This window comes from Polypterus senegalus, chromosome 11, assembly GCF_016835505.1.
Source record: "Polypterus senegalus isolate Bchr_013 chromosome 11, ASM1683550v1, whole genome shotgun sequence".
In the NCBI taxonomy this organism is placed as follows: domain Eukaryota; kingdom Metazoa; phylum Chordata; class Cladistia; order Polypteriformes; family Polypteridae; genus Polypterus; species Polypterus senegalus.
This window is the reverse complement of record NC_053164.1, coordinates 54,460,332-54,475,622: the sequence shown is the minus strand read 5'-3', so window position 1 is coordinate 54,475,622 and position 15,291 is coordinate 54,460,332. Positions and strand designations below refer to the sequence as shown.

The 15,291-nt window shown below is 35.2% G+C and overlaps 1 protein-coding gene across 1 annotated transcript in view; it reads left to right on the top strand.

Annotated features, from left to right (window-relative positions):
* Positions 1–233: 233 nt before the first annotated feature.
* The window catches only part of LOC120539002 (regulator of G-protein signaling 1-like), a 144,231-nt gene continuing 129,173 nt past the window's right edge, over positions 234–15,291 (top strand). Inside the window, exon 1 of the mRNA XM_039768669.1 lies at positions 234–429. The gene's annotated coding sequence lies outside the window, so the exon portion shown is untranslated. The remainder of the gene's footprint in view (positions 430–15,291) is intronic.

Sequence of the window (15,291 nt, the reverse complement as noted above, 5' to 3'; positions counted from 1 at the left end):
CTGAAATGATCTCCCAGCAATGCACTATATATTATAGTGTTTGAGGTTTGGGGTTAGCCAGAAATGCATTCTTAACACCAAGCATTAAGTGCTTACTTCTTTTGGAAAAAGTGCAGAAAAAATGGAGAGAGGGATACACATTGAAAAGAACAGGACAGCGCAATTAATATTAAGTGGACAAGATGCAGTGCAGCTGCTAGGGCGGGGGCGGACCGTACATTCCTGCCTCGCGTCCCACCCCTCACTCCCAGTCAGGCTCTCGCAGCTCTGTTGTGCGAGTCGTCGCTTCGCAGAAAGAGTTTCTGCCGGCAGAGTTGGACATTGGCAGCTGCTTTTGAAGGAGTTCGGTTTCTTGGTTGCAGGACACCTGACTCAGCGAGGAGTCTCTGATGCTTGCTGTTGAGCTGTAACCAGAACTGTACATAAAAGGTAAGCGAAAGGAGTTTACATTTTGGCCGAGGCGTGACTGTTTTTAAATGGCATTACGTTACTTGTTAGTCAATGCGTTTTGCAAAGCGGTTGCAAACCTTCCTGTTGCTGTCGGCTGGTGTTTGTGCAAAGGTTATAACAGAAAACTGGGTCTCCCAATATGTGACTTTAACACTAAAACACTCTGTTGTAACAGTACAGTTGACAGCTTGCGGGAAAGGACGGGATCGTCTGTTTTATTTATATCACTAGCTATTACCAATTGTAATGTTTAGAGGTACCGTGTGGGTGTTATGTTATCCTACTTAAGATATGACACCCGTGGAGGCAAGGGTTCAGACATTTAACCTGCACACTGTAAACGTATTGTTATCCGTGTGCTGTCATTAGTGTTCACAAGAAGGGCACCTCGCCGAAAGTCCCCATGACAGTTGTTTCTTGCCTTTATCCAACGGTAACTAAAGCGTGGGATAAAATCCACGGAAGTTCGCGAAACTTTCGCCTTTTTAAGCGCGGAGCTGCTTTACTGTCATTTGATTCTGTCAAGTTCTTTTGCTGAGGGCGGAGCGCGTATGGCAGGAATCCTATCTTGTTTTCATATCGCAGTTGCTGTTTGGGAGCATAATTGTGCTTTGACATGTTTGTGGGGGAGTGCGTGGCTTTTATTTGTAGGAAAAGTGTGGGGTAAGAAGTTCTTTGACCTTCAAGGGTGGTGCAGCCCGGTAGTCGGGGGTCACAGTTCTCTAATTGTCCCCTCATACTTTTCTGGTCAGGTCAGTTTTTAAAGGGTTCTTGCAGTCTTCAGCCATTGATCTTAGTGACTATTTACACACTAACTAGCTGTAGCTGGACTTGATAATGATATTATTGGCAGCGGTCACATTTTTAAACAAGTCTTTAGGGTCAATTGCAGAGGAGCTGGAAAAGTTACTGTATATGAAATAGAGTATGGTTGAGGGAGGTCTTCCCATTGGTCATCCATCCATTGCATAAAGCCATTTATTCTCACTAACTGGTAGCTGGATCAGCAGAACCCAGGGCTGCATCTGTCTGTGGATTGGATATTCACCACTGGCCATCACAAACATTTGGCCAATTAAGACTCCACGTAACATGTCGAGTGGCTTAGCATGTTTTTTCATTTATCATTGAATCGAAAATCAATGCATTCAATACCCCCCAGCCCTTTTTGGGATTTGGGGGGTTCAGAGGAACAATAAAAGTTCATTTAAATTTTTAGTGCCGCAACTGTACTGCTAAATATTTATATTTCATCCCATGTTAAATATGGGATGTATGGTAAATTAATCGTAATAGAAATTTACAAAATGTAGTCTTGCCTACTTGTACATTAACACATTTAAATCTTTGAAATTATGAAAAGATACACATATACCGTTAATGATATTTAAATGACAGAAAATGCAGTTTTAAGTTTGTTTATTTACATATTGAAATGTTGGCAAAACAAGCACACTCTTTTTTTTAACAAGATACACTATGCATATATTTTGTATCATTTGGGTGCATCCAGGGACTGATTTGAAAGTTGAAGAATGTCCTGTTATTTATTTATTTATTTGCTTTATCAAAGAGACATCTGGCACATTTGTTTTTTGTATGACGTGTGATGGAGGTTTGCTCAGACGGCCATGCTGCTGTTTGTACAGGCCATTTCAATCGCTTGTAATGACTACTTGAAGATCTGTTTTTTTGCTGGGAGAGGCAATCGAATGTGTAAAAGAGAAAATAATGCTATAGACAAAACAAAACATAAAAGTTGAAATAACCTCTCTCAAGCTAAATCTGAAACAAACAAATTTGTGAATTAAATTGTACAGAATATTTTTCAGTCTGTTTTAAGGATAGGTGATATACAAGAGAGAGTTGCTTTGGGCCGGACAGATTATAGTTTCATTGTTCCATCCATCCACTAATCCAGGTCCAGGATAACTGGAGCCTAATGCAGCAAGCAATGATGCAGGCAGGAAAAACCCCTGGACAGGGTGCTAGCCCATTGCAGGGTGAATGCACACCCAAACGTACATATCTGGTGGATGATTTAGAATTGGCAAATTACCTAACCTGCATGTCTTTGGACTGTGTGAGGAAATGGGAGCAAATCAATGGGTATCAATATGCAAAATCCACACAAGGAACATCTCGGGCGAGACCCCTGGACTCCTAACTGAGGCTGCAGCACCACAACTGTGTCACTGGGTGGCTAATTCTTTGCTTATTAACATATTTATAATCACTGTGGTAAAAGTACCCATTATTTTAGACTTATTTTAGTAACCTAGTGCATTTGTTGGGGGGTGAACCTTCTGTCCACACCTTAAACTCTGCCCATGACCCCGCCAAACATTTTTCAACAATATTATTCAGGTCGACGTATTATGTTGAAATGATTGGATTGCCACCCGGGATGAGGGGATTTTAAGTTGAACCCCATCTGAAACATAGTTTTTGACAGCTCCACCTAATTGATCTTAGATGGAGTTATGATCCATATACTTTTTCATCCACAGCTGAACTTAATTCCTGGCCATGTCCTGGTTGTAATCATTTCTCAAGTCAGTCTGATGTATTGGCTAATGGCTAGGATGTTTATCCAAATGATGCTGGATCACGTTCCATGTCATTCCATGTTTGAAGCTGGGTTGAACACACTGTGTAACTTGTTTCCACACAGAATTTGCAGATATGTACTTTAAGTTGTGGTGTATCTTTATTTGGAATGATGCTCCTAATTAAAGGCAGTGCAGATTGGCCTTGCTTCACATGATGTTCAGTTTGTTTGGATGCTATCTCAATAACAAAGATACAAAACCTCTGGTGTAAAAACAAATTTATATCTATGAAAGGGGATAAAAACTAGCATAGCACTTTTAAAGATTTCCTTTGTGGAAATATGTCAAAAATAATCAAAAGACAATAAGATTATGATTTAAGCTCAAATCAGCTAATCTGTGCTGCACAGACTTTCATGTACAGGTTCTGCAGACTGAGTATTACTAAAGTTTATATTTTGATTGTTTTTGAGAACACTCCCAGTTTAACACTAGCAAACAGCACCTTTTTCTTTTTCTATAAGTTTTATTTTGCTTACAGCAAAGCAGTTATTAGTTTGACTCGCATTATGCATAGAGAAGTAAAGGAAAAACTTCCTCACTGTTTCAAAATCTGCAAAATTTCAGTTGGTAACTTTATTGTTGTGAAATATATGGCTGCAATAAGAATAAAAAGAAAATTTTAGTTGTTGAAATTTTCACCTTACAGTATTGCTACATCATATGCGCTGTGGCAAAAAAGAGAAGTTGATGATCCTAGTATGGAGCTTTTTTTTTTCAGTGTCCTCGGCTTATTTGTTGACATTAACCTTTATGAAAAATATTTCTTGATAGTTAAAATATAAACCTATGTAAAATGTCTGACATATGTGCAGTATATTGAGAGTAAGAAGTTTTGAGGAACTACAGCTAAAAAGACACGTTTTGTAACTGGCTGTTGTTTTCAGTGGTTATTAGAACTGATCAAGTCTAGATTAGTCAAGATGTTCAGTTTGTAACAGAGCTGTAACTCCCGAATCTAAATCTAGATACTGCAGCTAAACTTGCCTTAATCACATATGTTATTACATGCAGGTTGAGAAATCTTTGTATTTTTATAATCCTATCAAATTTGGGTTAAACAATAAGTGATTTCATATAAGATAGCTTAGGATTTTACATGAAATCGGGAAGCCTTTAGATTGCAGTGGTGCACAATGTTTTTTTATATATAATTAATTAATTTTTCAGCCTTCATGTTTAAATAGGCAGTGTGGCGTGCCTGTGCTCCAACTGGAAAAACTAAAGAAATGTAACCAATTGTATCATACACGTTGTAAGTCACCTTGGATAAAGGCGTCAGCCGAATTAGTAAATGTAAATAAGCCAAATGTTTCAAATCAATATAATAGTTCTATTTGAGTGACCTCGAGAGAGCTGGTATCAGATAATGGCACAGCCTTTCTCTTTAGAGTATGAACCTTATGCCTTTTCTGCATCAGTTTAACCTACCATTCCACTTACCCTCCTTCATTACTAAAACCGGACAAGTAAGGTGTAAGAGAAGTTTGGAGGGGCACCCAGCCTGGGACTTTCTTGTTTAGTGATACCAGAATTAGCTTCATACTTTAATGAAAAAACTGGGCGCATACAATGAATAGGTATGCATATAATGCATTCTTATATTGAAAATGTGTAAAGAAGACACATTGAACTGTAAACAAAATGAGTACTATGTCAAGCAATGAAATACTAGTCCGTTATATCTTATGATTCTTAAACGAAGATCAGAAAATTATTTTATTTAGGAATTTCCAGATAAATTGATTATCTAAAAATGTATTTAAAAACAACCCACCATACTCAAACATGATTAATCCAGATCACTGTTGTAAAGGGCAGTAACACTAGGTGTTAAGTATTTTGCACACACATCCACAATCGCAGTCACGCAGGAATAATATGGAATCGCCTATCAACACAGTAAGCAAATCTTTCGAGATACAGTATAAGAGGAAAATTCTCTCAGACCCAGAGAGTATATGTAAACTCCACACAGGCTTGGACCAGGGCCAGCCACAGGATTCAAACTCTGAACATCACATCTATGAGGTGTCTACACTACCAACTGTGCCACGGTGTTGCCGCATATTAAATAAAAATGTCTTTTGAAAATATTAATTTGTGTTCCAAGTGTAACAAACTGTTCTTCGTATTTTTTAACAAAATATAACATCATAAATGTCTGCTTTGTACCAAACAAGAATTATCATTGTAAAATGATTCCCTGTCAAATTCTCAGGATTTGCAAGTGATGGAAACATTCTATGCTGTAAGATTTGTATAATCATCATGATCCTAAGGGGATGCATTCAGTTTAGAGTTATCAGCATTAAGTTTAACCACAGCTTGGTCAAGACTGGAAACAGGATCTAATTGTTTACTTCCTAACTGAATCAAATAGAGTAAAACTTAATTTTCAACTTCAATAAGTGACACATTACATGGTTGCATGTACTGTATGATCATTGTTATAACAGGGTTGATGTAGGCAAAAAATGCATTAAAATATCAGAAAAGCACCACAAAAACCACTACAAAAATATAGTGGGAATTTGCCTAAATTATAAAATTTTCACTAGAATGCCTTCTGTAATTTGGAGGCTTATTTGCATATTTTGCTTCTAATCAGAATGTCTTGGATTCAGTTCCTGTTGACAAAGACAAATCCGCAGGCCAAGTTGCTTACATATGCCTTTGTTTCCAAATATAAATTGGGACAGATGTGGTTTGGAAGTAAAAGTGACATTCAAGTGGTGAGCTAAGCCTCTGTAATGGCCTTCAAACTTTAAGCGTGTTAAGAGAGTCTGAAGAGATGGCAGTGTAAGTGTGGTTCTGATCTTTCAAAGTTTACAGTTCTTTTAACTGTATAAGGACATACAGATATAGATTTTACCTGCCCCCACTTTTTCTTTGTTTTTTTTCTGTGCCTGTTTTTTGTGATGTTTAGCTGTTTATATTTAGCAGAGAATGAAATGTAGGGATTGAGACGTCTTGGAGTCTGTATCTTAATGTACAAAAATGTTGAAAAGATATATCAGTTTTAATGATGTTACTCAATTTATGTTTGGTTATTGAGAGTGAAGGAGCACATTAGCTCAAGTATCTGTGCTTGTCTTCTTATAGAATGAACTGAGTAGCAGAATTGTTAGGTTAGATTCTATTGTGCTTTTAAAATAGTATATTTTGTTTCTTGGTCTGGTGCACTTTTCACCTAAGCAAATTCTGTTCAATTCATGGCCAAAAAAGGTAGTTCCCATATCCTTCTGGAGGGTGACAAGACCATAATTTCAAAGACAAATTGATCTTTTGTGTGCAGGGTTTAGTAAAGTATACTTTTTTTTGATGTGATGGCCAGAATTGTCTAAATGCTTGCTTATTCCTTTTAAATATTGACAACAAGCTTTCCTATGTTAACACTTGAGCATTTTATTTATGTGATTATTTGCTGTAGCAAATTTATATAAAGAAGAAGAAAAACATCTAATTGTAGATAACTGGAACAACACATGTTTGACAAGAAACCAGACTGTTCTCATGTGCCTGGAATTTTAGTATACATTTGTATATTTTGTGTGATACTTTCTTTTAAAATTTATCTAGTGTAGCATAACATAAGGGTTTCACTAAAATAAATACAATATCTTTAATATATTTTTTATCAATGTTCAGTTTTCAGTATTCTTTAGGAAAATATATTTATGCTTAAAGCATTAACAATAAAACATTTACTGTGCTGTTATGTACAGTCTTACAAAAATGTAAGTACACCATACTGTATACTGTATACTGTGCCTGGGCATAACTACCAATGGTTTAATCCTGTTCATGTCTCAAAATTAAATCTCAGATGACAAACAAGACATAGCAGTTTTTACAGTATTTTTTTATATTCATCAAAGAAAAGCAAACTTGGATAACTCATGTTTGCAAAAGGCGGCACGGTGGCGCAGTGGTAGCGCTGCTGCCTCGCAGTTAGGAGACCCGGGTTCGCGTGGAGTCTGCATGTTCTCCCCGTGTCTGCGTGGGTTTCCTCCGGGCGCTCCGGTTTCCTCCCACAATCCAAAGACATGCAGGTTAGGTGGATTGGCGATTCTAAATTGGCCCTAGTGTGTGCTTGGTGTGTGGGTGTGTTTGTGTGTGTCCTGCGGTGGGTTGGCACCCTGCCCAGGATTGATTCCTGCCTTGTGCCCTGTGTTGGTTGGGATTGGCTCCAGCAGACCCCTGTGACTTTGTGTTTGGATTCAGCGGGTTAGAAACTGGATGGATGGATGATGGATGTTTGCAAAAACTTTGTATACCCCATGATCCAGTAGCCCAGTATTTCTTATGACACTGACCCATTTAGAATTTTTTTTATTTTTACTTTTAAGAGCATTCATTATAGCGCACAGCTCTTTTAAGCTTCTACCATAGCATCTCAAATAAGGTGTAGGTCACACTTTGATACTTATCATGTTCAGCCATTCAAGTGTAAATTGTCTGGTGTGTTAGCATGGTTCTGATGTATATTCCAGTTTAGTAGTCACACAAATGACCTCACATTTTCCACTAGAATCCTGTGTTATAAAGACAAGTTTATTGTTTACAGAATGATTATGAGATGACCAGATCTTACAGTTGTAAAATAACTCCAAAAGTCTTCCACCACTGTGCTTGATGGTTGGGATGAAGTGCTTGTAGATGTACACACACAAAATGTGGAGTTATGCATAACAATCGGATAACTACACTGTTGTATTGTCTGTACTGACAATTTGTTCTAGAAGTCTTTTGGTTTGTTTTTTCAAGCCTAAGCTGTGTTACAGCATTCTGTTTGAGAAGGGGCTTACTTTTACATACTCTGCTGTGAATGCTGTTCAGTATTTTGTCTGTACTCAAATCATGAGCTCTAAATTTGGTCTTTGTGCATCTTTCTTTTCTTGAACTAATTCTGGGTAAATGTTCTCCATTTGTAAATAATCATTCTCTGAAAATTGATGGCAAACAGTATGATGTAGCATCCAAGTGACTTGACCTTTCCTACCACTATCTCACTTTTTGGCCCTGAGCAAGTTACTTAACCTCTCTGTGCTCTATCTGTAACAACAACAGCAGCATTTCATTCTTTAGCACATTTTCTTACAAAGAATGAAACACAAAGTGCTTTACAAGATATCAAAGAGAAGGTTACAAAAAAACAAAAAAAACAAACAAATAAGATTGAGTAAGAATATAAATAAGTAACAAGAAAAACAAATATGCAGTCCTTTATAAAACACAGATACATAATTAAACTGTCCGCTAAATGTACTCCAATTATCACATTAACTTAAAATTGTTTTGAAATGGCTTTATAACCCCGTCCAGACCATTGAGCAGCAGCAGTTTTGCTTCTCTGAGATTTTTGTCTTTTGCTTCGTGTGATCACAAACATAAGTGCTCTAGAATGAATTGCCAGAGCTTCTGCTTTTATGTCAAGGTGGAAACACTTTCTAATGATTAAGTAATCAAGTCTGCTTGGTTAACAACATATGGCTTTAATTACCTTCTAAATAGCTATGGATAAATTTAGGATGACATTTCCTCTTCAGACTTGTCTTCTGAATGTTGATTTATGTTTTGTTGAATAAAATGTCAAATAGTGAAAACTGTTATGTGCCTTTTGTTACCTGTTAAATGTGTCTAATTTTAAGACATGATTGGGACTAGATCATTCTTATTTATGGCCTGATATGTAACGCCATAGAAATGAGTGAGGGTGTGTGTAATTTTTTCCATGACTATATACAGTATAATTTTACATAAGACTTGGACCTTTGTTTCATTACAAGTTAGGGATGTCTTCTGTGTTGAGACCTTGATCTACTTATGCCCGGTTGAATTTCCTACAGTGAATCAAGTTTCCCGCTTAGTCCTAAAGACCTCTTTTTAGGCCAGCTGGCCTAGTTCAAGTGTGATTCTGTGCATTAGTGTGCCCTGTAGTTACTCTGGGCTTTATTTTTTACTTTGCTGCTAATTCTGCCAGGATATGCTTAGGCTCCATGAACAACTCCACTAGAAAAGTAAGTACAGAAATAGTGGATTTAATTAGGGAAAAGAAGTCCATAGCATTATATATTAGCATTATTCTTTAGTAAACTATGCATTTGTTAGATCTGAAATCTTTTGCCACTTATGTGATGTTGCTAAATAAAATAACGAGTTGTCTAGAAATACAAATGGATGTCAGCTTCTGTGTTTGTCTGCAAACATTAAACAACTGGGAACAACAAGGAAACTGTTTTGTTTTTTTGTTTTTTTTTCCTCCTTTCTTCTCCCTGATGCTGAGGCAGAGAATGGCAGGAGTCTAGTTATTTGGCGGCAAATCTGCCCCTCTGAAACTTGCCCCTCATCCCGGCTCTTGCACTCATTTGGCGAGTTCATGGCCATTTCTCTCCCTGATGGTGGGGTGGGAGTTGGGCCCATCAGGTGGCAACATGTTCCCAGTAAAATGTAAAGGTCAATACAAAGGTGTTAATTTAAGAAAATGAATTTAAAATTGATTCAGCAGTTAAAAGAACCACATGCACAATCTGTTATATTTAGGTTTACATTTGATTTTTTTTAAATTTTTGTAGCATGGTGGCATACTACTTGCATAACAACTATGTGAGAACAGGGGTTCGAATCCTTGACTAGTCACTGTGTGAGGTTTGTAGTACAGTATATTCTCTTGACCGTTATCATCAAGTACAGTTTTCCTTGAACATTCCAGAGATGTGCAGACATAAATAAATTGTCCTTAATGTGTTGTAAAATCAAAATCACAATATTATTGTCTCATGACCAAAGAATAATGATAATATATTGTGGGTTACTTTGCAATTCCCTGACCTAATGATTATCTTGATATCTGTGATTCCATCATTTACTATACATGTTCAGTTTAAATTAGATGCTTTATAATGATCAAAGTGCTGCCATGTCATCCAGCTACATAAATCTAAAGTAGCCTGAGTAACACTGTTTTGTATTAGAGAATAAATGAGTAAAAGTGTTCTTAGACTCACAGCCATTTTAATTTTTATATATGTCTTTCAGCTTTAACACTTATTTTAATGGGGTAATCTTGTATATCCCCTCTTCTGTGGCAGCTATTTAAAATATTGAATTTCACATTGTATAAAACTATACTGTAAATAGCCAGAGAACACAAGGCCTCTTATTTTATTCCTGTGCAGTGTAAAAGTAATATAGTCAGTAATGTACTTGCGTTGAAATTGATAACACTATTTGTTTACGTTGTTATACGCACAATAATTCTTACCACGTTGTAGCAACTCAAAATAGTAAATGAGTCCTATAGTAGATCAGATTTGCAAGGTTTGCTTGTTTTTATGTTGGTTGTTTCTTGGATTTTCTAGTAAGAATTTCACTGTACACATAACAATACTAGTACTGCTGTTCTACTCAAAATTGTTTTAATCTTATGCATATTAAATAGGCTAATTGAAATTTAACTTCTAAAACACCCAGGTTTTCTGTTCATTTAATATGCTAATATTAATATTTTTCCAACTGTATCTTGCATTTATTTGATATTTTCTTTAAACACATTCTCATTGTCTTTGTCATTTAGATTTGGTAATTATTTTATGTCAAAATAATATACAATGATTTATACATAATCATTGTTTTAATTCTAAATTCTAGTTCAGTACAAGAACTTTTTTTTTTCTTTTTTTTAGTTATTGTGTTTTTTTTTTTTATTTTTTTTATTATTATTATATACTGGTTTCATAAATCCCAGCACATGCGTGTTTTGTATTTTTTTTTAAATTCAGTTTGCTTTTTACTGCATGCTGTTCCTCTTATGGCTTTAACAATAAATATTTGAATATTTTGATAACTTCAACAATGAAAGTATTCAATCCATTATTGTTACTTTGACCACACTGAAATGGTTGAATTACAAGATTGATTGTCTACCAGTGTGTTACTTATATTAACACAGAGTTATGTTAACAACAAAACTTGTTAACACAGAGCAGGAACAAGGGCAAAATTGAGAGGGTTGTTGGCATGAAAAAAAGTAGGAAGTGATAATGCCCCATTTTTTTTAATCGTGCATTTATTACTCAAACTGTGTCACCGATGTGTAAAAGACTTTTGAATCCATTCTGTTTATATAAAACCGATTAGTTTGAAACCTTTTGTTTAGTGAACATGGGGTAGACAGGAAGGGACAGCATTACAACCCTGCATGCATATACTGTGTAAATGAAGACATTACCTGAAAAATAGATCAATGAACATAATTCAATTATCATGAAATATATTTTTGACTCCTTTATTACTCTTCGAAAAGCTACAATTCTAAACCGTGATATTTCATGTAACAATATATAACTTTTTCAAATATATTTTTCAATTTTAAGTGCATTCCATATTATGCAATGTCTTATAGAATAATGAAATACAAATATATTCTGCTGTTGCCTTTTGTCTATCCCTCAAGTGGGCATTTTCTTAATAAAGGTGCCTTTGTCACCTTTTTTATTATTGTCCATAAGTTGACCTGGCACAAACATTATCTTGCTCTATAGGGCAACTTTTCAATTGGAGCAAATTTCTTTAGGTTTAACTGTGCTTTGTCTTTTTTCAGAATTCTGGATATTTAGAACTAGGTTACTCTACATTGCTTATCAGAGATGTGCTTCCTGCTCATTCATTTTACCACAAGCTACCATTCTTTTTTCTTGGGTGTGATTGCAAAGGGGACTTCCCTCCTACTTGTGGTAAATCCTGCAATTCATCATAAAGTATTCAGTTTTATATAAAACACAGAGGATGCAAGCTTTATTTACAAGAAATATGTGGGCTTTAAAAAAGTAATATTGGTAAAATTAAGACAATTAATTAAGACAACAGTGCAGATTAATTCACTTTTAGAATACTTAATTGACCTGGTACAAGTGAATTTGGGTGTGCTAGTAGGTGTTCTTGCTTTGTGCCTAGATTTGCCAGCTGCCTACTTAATGAAGTAAAATGGGAAGGTTCAGAAACTGAATAGATAGAGGGCTAAGAGTGAATGTTCTCCTGTCCCCATCACACATGTGATATAAACTGGTTTTTTAAAGATTCACATGTACAGTTTAAGAAATGAACTACAATAAAGTCACTGCACCCATTTGTGAACCTGCTTATCTAATGCATGGTTGCAATAAAATCATTTGATGTAATTAGGGTACAAATGAACTTTTTGTGCAGTCCAGAAGATTCAAGTGAAGCAGCTGCACCATTGTGCATTCAAGTCTCTGGCATCCAGATAACTTTTTTTTCTTTGATTAAACTAGTAATATAAATATTTTTTCCACCTGGGATTTTTCACCAATAATGCACCACATTCTTCGATCACAGTTGGTAACTGTTACAAGTCTTTTCTCTCATATTTAGTCATTGCCAAATGTTGTTGCCAGGGACTGTTATACTTGAACATATGTGTTTAGTCTTGCAGTTGGTTGTTCTTGGCTGCCTATAAAAGGTGAGTTAAGTTTGGTCTAATCCAGGGTTGCCAATTTATTTTGGGCACTTCTTTTACTGAGCTGTTTGAGGTGCAGACTAAAGAGTGAAATGGGTATTCTTTTAAGACTTGCTGTGTAAGGTTCACATAGTGTACTACAAATGAAAATTAAAAGCAGCATAAAATTTACAATATTTTTGGTTACAATCCCACACATAATGAGCTACATCCTCAAATTACTGTCCTAACTTGAACATTTGTCAGGCCTAGTTAAGACATCATTGTTGTTAAGACCTTCCTTTGGTTCAGTGCTTCATTTATATCTTTGCAATGTTTTTTCAAATCCATATCAGTCAAGCTTTTTTATTCCTTTTTTATATTTATGTCTTTATCTTTTAACCTTGATTAAGTCTACACATCATCAAACTGTTTACTGCTAGAAAATTGTAAGCAAAAACAAATTTGCATACAGGCAGCATCAGATCTGACTGGTGAAATACATAGTACATATGTTCTTTTTTTTCCTCCCTTAGAAAATTAAAATATACACTGGTAACAAATTTCATGCATGATAAACAACCTCAATAAGCCACTTTTAATCAAGTGAGATGATCAGAGTTTGGTGCTCCTAAATTTGAAACACCAAGACTTGATTCACGCCTACTGTACACATATGCAGAGAAGTGCTTTTTTACGCACATTCCATATTCATTCCATCAATTTTTCTGTGTGAATACTGAGTAAAGTATGCTAAATGTGTCTACTCTGCTTCCATGATACCTGTTTACAGGGGAACTTTTCCTGTTTTCTACTTTTAATAGGTAAATGCACATTTTTCATGTGAACGTGTTGGAAAAAAATATAAAACAATGCAGTTATTTTCATATAGATCCCTAAAAATGAGCAGACTGGTGATTTAACTGGTCTAGTACTGATATAGTGGAAGAAGATTCTTAAGATTTTGAACTACGGTAAATTTTTAACAGCTGTTGTTAAATTGACAGCAGATATTGTCAAAAAAAGAAGTAAATAAATTTTTTAAATTGTTTTTTTTTTTGGAGAAGCAGCAACCCTGAGTTGTATTAAATGGGTGTGATAATGTTCTTTACTTAGTTATTTAACACTGTTGTTATCTGGAGTTGGGTGGTCAGAGTCACAAGAGCTCTCTGTGAAAATCTACACTGTCCTCCATGTATATTTACCTTTTAATTGTTTAGTTATACATTTACTGAGCCACACTGCACAGTACTGCAGCATCCTAGATATACACAAGTCATTATTTAGGATTTTTTTGCCACATAATCAACCGCAGGTCTCTCAGATTATGTAATTACAGCATTAATTTAGCTTTGTATGAAGTTTTCACTTGTAAGATGTAAGATGTATTTTTTCTTTTCATTAATTTTGCAAATATCCTTAGCACACATTAGCATAGTTTTTTATGATAGGTTGAAAGGCAAACTATGTAGTAAGCTGTAGGAAATGGATGTACTTGGAAAACAGAAGTAGAGATGAGACCGGAAAATGGACAGCTAGAATGCTTGGCAAATGGAGTATAAGGTAACTTCAGGGGCCTTTGTAAATTGATGGATATGTCTTGTTGAAGCAGTTCTAGAATTGCTCTTTCGGATTTGAAATATTACTATATAATATTCAGAAATTACATTTACATACACGTGTTAAAAGTTGCAAAAAGAATCACTTTGAATTTTCAAGTACATAACCAACCAATGTATAGTAACTGGGTATTGAAACTTCAAGGTTTATCACTCTCCCTGTTGCCAACACTTTTTAGAGGAACTGTGATCATGTCCCAATACTTACCCAGAAAAGTGATGATATAAAGTCATGTGGTGAGGAGAAACTGGCTGAGGTCATTTGACTAAAACATTGGGAAACAAGTGAGGAAGTACATTGCAGAGGAGGTGGAGGGGAGAGAAAGGGCCATGACAGAAACCAAAGAATAAACACACAGGATTTTGGAAGATGGTATCAAAAAGATTACAGAAAGTATAGTAAAATAGTTGGATAGTGAGGTGAGTGTTATGAGAAGGTGACATTTGCCAACTCTGCTAATTATTATTGGTATTGTTAAAGCATGTAACTACAGATCTAAAGGTCAGTAAGGTAGAATGGTTCAGTTTCCAAATAACAATATACTTGCATGCAAATTGGGTTTTGGAAAACTATTAAAAAAAAAAATGAAAATAACACCCACGCATATTTGCTTCCTGTCACTGCAAAGCTAAGCATGCATGATTTGCATAAGATACAGCTGATAAAAAAATGTTTGTTTTGGATCTTTTTTTTGTCCTATATTATAACTCTTTTAAATTGGTTATATAAATTTAAAAAAATAAGATCCATTATCACATGTTCAGTCAGTGTTCCATGTATTTTACCAATATAAATTGTAATAATATTCCCTTTAATGTGCATTTATGATGAGATTTATGTAGTTCACTGGTGCATTTGGACATTAAAATGTATGCTTTTACTTTTTATCCTTAAAAACTGAATATATATATATATATTATATATTATATATTATATATATATATATATATATATATATATATATATATATATATATATATATATATATATATATATATATATATATATATATATATGGCTGTCGACGACCCAACACAGACTGACACCAGAGGCATGGGCAAAATAAACACATCTTCCCCATGAACCCCACAGGCACAACACACTCCCAAAATACAAAGAAAAATCACCCCAAATCACACTTCTTTCCAT